Source organism: Ciconia boyciana, chromosome 1, assembly GCF_034638445.1.
Source record: "Ciconia boyciana chromosome 1, ASM3463844v1, whole genome shotgun sequence".
Lineage (NCBI taxonomy): Eukaryota > Metazoa > Chordata > Aves > Ciconiiformes > Ciconiidae > Ciconia > Ciconia boyciana.
Window position 1 is genome coordinate 122,532,169 of NC_132934.1, and position 10,349 is coordinate 122,542,517.

Genomic DNA, 10,349 nt, shown 5'->3' on the forward strand with positions numbered 1-10,349 from the left:
GCCGCAGCCCTGCGGGGGACATTTTTTCCTCGTCCCAAAGCACGAGCAGGGCTGTGGCCGCCCACCCTTTGCACCAATGCCCGCGGCGGGATACTGGCCCGCCTTCCCCCGCGCAGGACCGGTTTCCGTTCCCGGTTGTTTCCAGGGCCTGATGGAGGGGGCTGCCGGGGGCTGCTGCCGACCATCCCCTCTGGCACCGCGGCTGTCCCCCCTTGACTGGGGCTGACCCGGCCTGGGGACGGCAACGCTCTGCGTCCGCCAGCTGGGCACAGACAGGAAGGGAAGTAATAATAAAGAGCCTATATATGTATATATGCAGTCCTGTGATACTTTGGCAACTTACTCATATGTTCTGAATACACCTGTGGCTATTATTTCTGGTCAGTCTGGAAGCGAGGCTTGGGAAGTTACCCTTCTGCACACCGAGGCTGAAGGAGGCTGGTTAGGATTGAACCTCAGCATCCGAGAAGTGCCCAAGAGGTTCCTCTCAAGGTCAAATGTGAAGCGGCAGATGCACTGGGTTCAAGCATGTAAGTCTTCAGCCTTCACACAGTAAGTGACCAAAATGTTTGTACGTTTGGTCTCAAATTCCAGTTTAGCCTTGAAAATAAGTCTTGAATGGTGCCTGCCATGTCTGTTATTCAACTTTATCTTCTCTGTTAGAGTCAGCCTAGGCTTTTTTCAGACAAGTAATTCTACAGTCGGTGGTTGGGCTCCTGACTGGAAGGCTGTCCGTCTTAGTCTGAAGCCCTAGCCTGACCATCATGGCCAGTGGCACACTGGGCAGTGACCCACATCTTCCATCCAGCGGCACCATGCAAATCAGATTTGCCAGACTGCTTGAAATAAGGCAATGCCTTGGGTGGAAGAGGTATAGCTCTGCTTCATGCTGAAGATGTCAAAGCAATCGGTACGATTGTTTTCACCTGTAGTTGGTGGTCTCCTTAGGGTCCGTGAATGACCTCTAAAGGGTGCAAGAGGGACCCGCTATGGGAGGAAAGCAAGCTTTTTGTCAGTTTTTGTAAATTAAAGATGGGATGAGAAAAATGTGGTGCTCTATATAAATCAAATTACACGATGTATGAGTGGTGTGTCACCAACACACTTGAGAGAGATCCATCAGGATGTTCTAGTGAAGAAAGCAGGACTTCCTCTGCTTCTCTTGTCTAATGAATGACACTGCTTGTGTTACCTGCTGTAATGTGGGTGCAAGCCCTTTGGGAGGCCAGTGACGCTGCAGGCTCTTTCTCCTAGAAACATGGAGAAAGAACACCTGAAACTAACCCCCAAACTTTGTCTTGACCATTGCACAAAACTGGTGCTGTCCCTATGCTTATTTACTGCGAGCAGGCAGACTGGCAGTCTGCAGGGCTTGAACGGCGCTGGGAGAGGACAGCAGCTTGCAGAGCTGGTGGTCAGGAGCCGAAGGACAGGAGCTGCTTACGTGGAGGCAGTGGTGTGACCCAGGTCATGGGACTGCTATGCCGTTCACTGTAAGGGGGGTAATAGCATGCAGCCAGCCCAGGCTGTTGTAACATTCAATTAGTGCTTACACAGTGCCTTCAATAACTCACATGAAAAGCTGACTTATGATTATTATTGTTATTATTAAGCTAACAGTATATTCTCCGTGGAGCTCACGAAGAGGAGGTGACGCACAAACAGCACATACAGTAGCAACTGCATGTGAACAGTGCCCCAGGAGTTATAAAGAGAAAAATTACCTTCATAATGGTTCCTCTGCTGTGGTGGGATTTTCCTCCCTTTAATTATAGTTGCTGTTTTCATTTGAAATTGATTAAGTGTTTTAGGATGGCAAACTGAACTGGTCTTTTTAGAAAGAACGCTCGAGAGAGCCAGCCCCAGCTAGGAGCATAGCATTTTTATTTCTTTTTAAAGGACTCATAACTTTTTTCTTCTCAAATGGGAAGAAATGGACTTGATTTGGTGCTCTCCCTAACATCTCACGATTTTTCCATCCTAAGGAGAGGCGGGCACCTGTGCCATGGGACAGCCTGGAGAGCATAAGATCTCACCTGAGGCCTACACTGAGGAGAAACCACCATCCTGGTTTTAATTACCTGCATTGGATGGAAGAGGCAAGAAGAACTGGCAAGTGTTACTATCTGTGGAAGGTTCTAACACAGACCTGCAATCTCTAGTCCAGAAGGTGGGTTACATATAGCTTCTGCAGTGGAGGAGGGAGCACATAATTTTTAAGAGCTATAACACTATTGTATGATTTGTTGAGAGTTAAATTAAAGGTCTTCTGCATATATCACTCTCAGCAACCTTTTGGTATTTCTCTTCCGTGTTCATACATATGGGTCACAACGGTTTCTAGCAGTGCTGCTCAGAAGTAGCAATTGCACAATTTTGGTAGTGTCATAATTACATCGTTTTTCTACCACTTTCACTATGAATTGATACTGGCAAGGCATTATGAACCTCTTACGCAATCCCATTTTATCATCATAGAGGTGCTTCTGTTGGGAAGGCTGATGCTTTTGCAATTTCTGCCTTAACACTTTTGCTGCCCTCTGGTGTTTTGGATATCCTGAACGAGGAATCACCTTGGAGAAACATCCATGGTCAGGAGAGGTATAATTACGGAGCCAGCTTGTACATAATGAGGGTAGACATGAGAGGAAAGTGGAGAGGTACTTTCCAAAGCTTCTCCACGAGGATGATCCTTTGATTTCTCTAGGAAGAGGGAGAAACCGGGAGCACGCGAAGAAGGGCAATGAAGCTGGTGAAGGGTCTAGAGAGCAAGTCTTATGAGGAGCGGCTGAAGGAACTGGGATTGTTTATCCTGGAGAAAAGGAGGCTGAGGGGAGACCTTATTGCTCTCTACAACTACCTGAGAGGAGGTTGTAGCGAGGTGGGTGTCGGTCTCTTCTCCCAAGTAACAAGCGTTAGGACAAGAGGAAATGGCCTCAAGTTGCGCCAGGGGAGGTTTAGACTGGATATTAGGAAAAATTTCTTCACTTGAAGGGTTGTCAAGCACTGGAACAGGCTGCCCAGGGAAGCGGTTGAGTCACCATCCCTGGAGGTATTGAAAAGACGTGCAGATGTGGTGCTTAGGGACATGGTGTAGTGGTGGACTTGGCAGTGCTGGGTTAATGGTTGGACTTGATGATCTTAAAGGTCTTTTCCAACCTAAACAATTCTATGATTCTATGACACAACTGTTAAGATTTTCCATTGCAGTAGTCCTCCCTAAGGGTGGCATGGTCTACGCATGGGAATATGTATGAAGGCTGCTGCCTTCCAGACCTCATCTTGCAGATATTTCCAGCAATTCAATCTTTAGTCATTTCACTCAGCATTTTCTATCAGTTTCAAAACAAACTAACAACAATAGCAACTTTCTTCACTTGGCAAAAAAAACCAAAACCGAGAAACAGAAGCATTCTTTTCTACCCATTTCACCCTCCACAGTTGAAGTCAGACTAGTTTGCTATGGTAGAATTGCTGGGGCAATACTTGAGATAAAGCTGTATTTTTATTTTTATTTTTCTCTTTTCTTTTTTTTTTTTTTGTCCAGAAAACACCAGTGTGATTATTTTGAAAATCAGATCTGTTGGGCTATTTTCAGCGTCCTGTCATTTACACAATTTAATTGAGTAAAACCTTGCTGAAGTCAATAGAGTTGTCCCTGGTCGCACCAAGTCTGACTCTGGCCTAGAAAAAAGTAAAATGGAAGGTGTCACATTCCAAAAGGTACAATGACATTTAAAGTAAAGAAGATGAGATAATCAACTAAAATACTTGTAGGCTTATTTTAAAGACAAAGCATTATCGTGAAAAAAATGGCGCATGACTATTTCTAATATGACTTCAAAGTGTCTTTGAATTTGAAAAAATCCAGGCTGCCACTGCAATTTTGGCAAAAATACTTTAAAGCTAGCATATTCTTACTGAGGCACCACAATGGTATCCAGAAATATATTTCAGACCACTGGAATGTCTTTGGTCATAATATTGCATCAGAGTTACATAATTATGATCACAACAATGATCTTTTGTCGTTAATGTTTATGACATTTCAGAATTAATGAGGCGATGACATTTCACTGACATAATACATTGAGCTTGTTTTGCAGAATAAAGGTACGTAGGGCTTCTCTGCAGCATTTGTCCTTATCTAGGGCTATAAACCAGCTTTTTAAAGGGTCACCACCAGGTATGTTAGGGTTCTTTTCTTTCCTAAATATAATGTGCTACAAAATCTACCGTTAATACCAAGGCTCTGACTGGTTTTGTTTGTATTAAGGGAAGTACAAACACAGAACAAACAAGGTGGTCTATGCCCTTGAGAGCGTCTTTCTTTTATTGTAATCATTTCCCTTCCGTGTTTGTCACTCTAATAGTGCTCCACTGTGTTGGGACATGTGAACCTGACTGACAACTGGCAAGAAACACACAAAAAGATTATGTAAAAAGAGAAGTGGGCCAGGTTATTTCCATTGCCTGGGATAAATAAAATGCAGAAGCTAAACAACCAACATTGAATAATGGCTTTTGAATTAGGGTGTTTTTCAATTGTTTAAGCTTAATGACCAAAGGTGGTGGTAGTAGTAAAAGTGAATACACACCTGTAATCTAACCATGACCATTTGAATTTATCTGAAAGTCATTTTATAGTACGTGGGCTGATTTTCAGAGAGCGAGCATCCACAGTTTCTGCTGATTTTAATGGAAGCTGCAACTGCTCAACATCTCTTAAAACACCCACCTGCAAGGTATCCTGTGAGGTAAAGCACGTATTCTACCAAAGGCCTTGACTGAAGAGGAGTCCAAGAGCCTCTGGGGCTGAGTACATCTATGTTCAGCTGCTGTTACTATTAGCATCAGGATTAGCCAGGTAGGTGCCTTCCTGGGACAGAAGCACATGGAGTTCAGACACCTATAGACCAATACTTGGAAATGCACTTTGCCACCAAGAACACATGTTCTTCATAGACAAAATGGACAACAGATAAAGAAAATATGTAATTTTCCCTACTTACTATTCCTACTTTACTAGTGGGAGGGCAAAAAGACTACAAGATGAAGTGTCTGGCCCACGGTGGTGATGTGGCAAGTCTGTGGCCGAGCTGTGAAATACATTTCTGTGTCCTGAGCCCAGGCAAAGTGCTTTAACTGCAAGGCCATCCTTCACACTGCGATTAATGTTAATTAATGTTGATTAATGTTAATCTTACAGCTGGTATAAATAAAGCTACGTACATACTGGGTTTAGTACAGTTTATACAATAGGCAGCTCTTACATGTGGTTTTTCACATCAGGCTGGACTTTCTGTAAGATTAATACTTGTAATTTAATGTTAGCCCCCCACTTCCAGCTGGAGTGCAGACAGAGAGGCAGGTCAAAGAGAGTCCGCTAGCTTTCTGGTACTCCCAAGGTTTTGCAACTCTTTGCCAGCAGTTTCTGTTGAGAGTCTGTGTTACCTCTCACTGCCCCCTGAAACATCCTACATGCTGTTGTAGCTCGTGTATTGTCTTGTTGTTTGCGGGTTTTTAGGCCATACCTGACAGGGAATTTTAGCAGTGTTAGATCAGTCAGAAGCTGCCAGCTCCAAAGCAAAAAATAAATGGTAAGTAGACTTCAGGTATGAGAGCAGAGGTGGGAGGAAGACATCTCCACAATCCATTTGGCAGGGGGCTTCTTTCTTGTGAAATTATCCTTCCCCTTCTCTGGCCCAGCATCGTCCCTGCTCACTGCTAAACCCCTGTGCCATATGCACAGCTGTAATTTGAAGCTATTGGTCCTCCTAGGGCCCCCGACAGAGCTGGAGGCTGAGAAGGAGGCAATGGGTCCGAGACTGAAGAGGCTACGGACAGCATGAGCTGGAAACAACAAGCAGCAGGCAGCAGCAGGGAAGTACTGCTGGAAACCCCTTGCAATGGTGATGGAAGGAAATCAACTGACACAGCTGCAGGAGGGCTGGTTGTATGAAAAAGCCATGCTGGGGCAGGGACGAGCTGCAGAGGCTGCCCTGCATGGGCCCTGCGCGGTCAGATAGGAGTTGGGATACTTGGGGTGACATTGTTCATGTCTAGTGGCTTCATAGCCCCAGGGCATCCCCAGCCTGAGGCAGGGCTATCTGTGGGAGCTCCACATTCAAGCTCTGAATAAGCCAAAACTCGAGGCCAAACTCTCTTGTGCCCCTTTTCCCTTGCCTTGCCTGGGATCTTTTCTCTTTGGGATCCCTGCAAAAAGGTTGGGGCAATTTTGCCAGCCTGATGGAAATGGTGGGAAACCAGCCCCCATTCAACAAGTTTGGGAACCCTCCCGTGGGCAGGCCAGAAGACTGAAGGCTGTTGCCCTTGGCTTTACGGCTGCTGGGGTTGCCACAGGGTGTTCCTACCTGGGCAAGACCTGCCAGTTATTCTCCAGCCAGTGCAGATGCCCTCACCAGGGACTGGACGTCTGCCCCTGTGCTGGGCCAGAGGGACAATCTGTGAAGGCAGGAAGGTAATTCAGCCTCGTTCCTTTTGGCCTGACCTTCACCAGCATCCTATTGCTTTTTACAGGAGTGCCATAGGATGCGGAGGTGCCCCAGCGATGCAGCTGTGGGCGACATGGACACGTGCCCAAGAGGAAGTAGCCTGAGACAATGGAATTCATTGCACACGTATGTTCTTTGTTGATTGCTGTGCTGGAAACAGTGACCCAAATGTGGCAGTTTTGATGTCCCCTCGCTCCAGCTTCCACTCTCCTTCCCTCACCTGTGAGTGATTCAGATGTGATGCAGAAAGCTACACATCATTCCCCAGGGACAAAATGAATAAGGGCTCCCCTCACCTTTCCTCTATATTAATGCATTAGTGTCTGAGATCCACCGTGCTCTTGCTGCAGTTTCAAATGGAAAGGCTTTCCTGGTGTCCCAAGCAATTGCTTAATCTGCTAGTGCCTGTCTGTACCTCTGCCAGGCAAGGGGCTATACACTAGCTCCTTTGAAGAGGGTATTAAGGGCATTTGTCTACTGCATACCGAAAAATCAGGAGCTTCTCCCCTCCCCCTTCCCCTTCTCTGCTTTGCTCTCTCTGAAAGAAAACAGAAACAAAATAAAAGTCGCGTTTGCAGCACAGTGCCGGTGGTACAGTTATTCCACAGGGAAAACCTGATATATCCACCTATTGTCTGAGCCACTACTAAGAGACCTTAGTGAATGAGCAAGTTACGAAAACAGGTATCCTTCCTTAGAGATTAATGTGATATTTGCGTCTGATATTTCCTGCCATACAGCACAGATTGTTTGTGCTGATGGACAAGTGAGAAATAAGGCTTTCCAGAGGGGGGAAGGACTGTTGCAACACACCTTTATTGTCCTCCTCTAGAACAGCATATTAAAGTCGTTTTCCATCCATCCCTGTAAATACATTTCCTATAATTGCTACTATGTCAGATGCACTGTAATCCGTCCCCTCCTACGTCAGCTGCATTGTTGTAAACCCCCCTCCGATGTCAGGAAAACTGTAATCCTCCTCTTACGTTACATAGGAGCTGCATCTCTGACATTTTCAATTGCATTCACCCGAAGTCAGACAGAGCAGGGACAGAGAACAAAACACCAGTTTCTAGACCATGAATGTAATGAGTTCTCCGGCATTTTGAGTGTGCACGTGGGTGTTTGAAAGTAAGGTCAAATGCATTTTACACACTCGGGAGCTGGGTTTCTCCAGTCACAGACCAGACAAAGATTACTATTGGTGCCGAACATGAGAAGCTCAGCAGAACTTTTGCATGGCATTGAATCATGCATCATGCATTCTTACGTACTGGTTCTGCACGTAGGCTGTGATGAAGGGGAAGACAATAAATAACGTTTCAGAGAACAAAAGGTTAGCAAAAATCTTGCTTCATAAGCCCCAACTGATGCAATGACTCCAATGAAGAAGGAGTGGGGAAGGTGGGTTGGCTCGCAGTTTGTGAGTGGGACACCAAGACAATCTATTTTCAAATATGTACGCGCATGTTACGCTTCAGTCCCGGGGGCTGAGCAAGAGCCTATGAACAATAACACACACAAGGCAAATTTCTTACGTGCAATTCTTGGCACAAGCCAATCCTGAGTTTCCAGGGAAGCAGAGTACAGGGCATATGGCATCTAAATATATGCAATCATGGATGACAAGAAACATGGAAGAACTTTTTGGATGGAGTTGTTTGTTAACATCCTGAAAATATCTTTCACAAGACAGATACTGACAAGACAACTCAAAACCAGATGGTTCTCCAGTGATTGTTTCAAAAGAACTTTAACTTTGGGGTGGAGTAAGCAGTTTGTGCTATTGGAAAAGATTGATTGTGACTCCTCAAATAGGAAACCAGATGTGCATACTTCAGTTAGAACCACCCCTCTCATTATGCAGCTGATATAACCAGAGAGCACACAGCCTTGTCCTTGTATTCCGCAGGATGGGTTATCTTCAGAAAGTCTTCATGTTGCATGTTCTAGATCAGTTTTGTGTTGGCTCAAACTGTGTTTTCTTTCTGTCGATAGCCATTACCTCTCAGAAGATCAGTGACAGAGCTTTTATTTCCCTGCTCAATTTAGGCTTTTCTGTTTGGCAGATGATTCCCCAATCTTGTAGTACATACCTGGAGAAAACCCTTACAACTAGGTCTGCAAATGCTAATCTTGGTGGTTAAGATAGTCTGGTGTCTTGGTTTAAAGAGATGCCTTTTTAGAAGGTAATTTGGGATCAGGTATCCTTGGAATCTATTTTCCTGATTAGCTTTTTTTTTTTTTGATGCCATGAAGATTATGTGAGTAGAGCAAGATCATATTCTATAGGTATTTATTTTAAAGAATAACATTGCTAGATGCATAAAACGTAGAGGGTCAGATTAGGAAGAGTTATGCAGCAATTCTCACTGCAAGCAAGGGTAGGAAAGTCAGGAGCTGAATTAATCTGAAACTTCTGGTCACCTAGATGCCTGCATAGGAGCTGAGCTCTGTGACATGGATTCTTCCAGCCAGAATGATCCTACTTTAGTAAGTCACTCGTGTCAGCAGGGCTTTGTGAGCTGAAAGCCCCTAAATTCTGTCATTCATAATGGAAGGAGGAAGAATGTGAAGAAGGAAAAACAATGGGTATTGATTTGCACTGGGTTCCAGTCCAAAACCCCTTCTGGTGGGTCTGTATGTGGGCATGTGTGTGCACTACCTGTAGCTGCAGATGCACATCCCATCACGGGTAATGATCTCAGATTGAGAGAACTGGCGGTAAGAGTGTACAGTCTGGAAGGCCTCCGGAGGCATCTTCTTGCTTCACTGCGTGTCAATAAAAACCAACCCGACCGCCAAGCCTTTCTGGAGACTCATTTGTTAATGACAATAAGAGATACTAGCTAAGAAGGTCAATATATTTTCTACTTCAGCCCTTTGACAGCATGAAATCATACTGATTGTTTGTACTATCAAATGCAGTCTAACCTGGGATTCAAGGCTTTAACCTACTAACAATATTGGTAAATATTTTCATCAGTCAAAAAGTAAATTTCTCACCTTTGAAGTCAAAGTGATAAGCCATAAAGGGATATGTGCCTTCTCTGTCAGCACTAGAAGGTACTTCTCTCGATGCTTTTTGGAAAGCAGAATAAGCTGCCTTACAGAACACACACTGAAATGGATAAGCACAAGCTTGCAGTGTAGTATGAACAAAGTACAGGATGGAGCAAAACTCATCACCACAAGTAGGATGGGGCTGGGGTGAGAACATCTATTACTGCATCTTCACAAGCCAGAAAGGTATTATGGAGGAACCTACAGCAGGCTCCTCTGTTTTCAGAATCTCCAAAATTTTTTTGCTGTTTTTCATAAACAGGAGGCTTGTTAAATAACACAGCAGCCACATGAGCGTTTAGAGAGAATGTACTCATGCAACAACCTTTATGAAAAGGAAGTATTGGTTTGGGAATCAGGAGTTAGAAAAAAATGCCAAGACCAAACCCACAGAATGAGCAATGAGTATTAAAGGCATGAACAGCAGTACAGTTCACTGGGTGATCCAGTGCTGCTCACTGAAGCCATTCACTGAGGAATTTCCAGTGATAACAAACTCTCAGGAATATGTGTCTAGCATCATAAACAGACAGAAAGACAGTTTCTCTTGAACACATTGTTAAAGGCAAGCTGTTTGCCTGCATTAGAAGAGAGCAGAGTGGGGATATGTGGCTGATCACCCCTTAGGAGCCTGGGACTCGGGGTCTCTGACTGCTCACTGCATTGTGAGGAAAACCTGTGAATGCCTGAAGGTGAATTGACGGAGGATATCACTGGAGCCCGGGTGGTGGAAATGTAGTGATAGGAGATAGCAATACTGGACTCGTACTA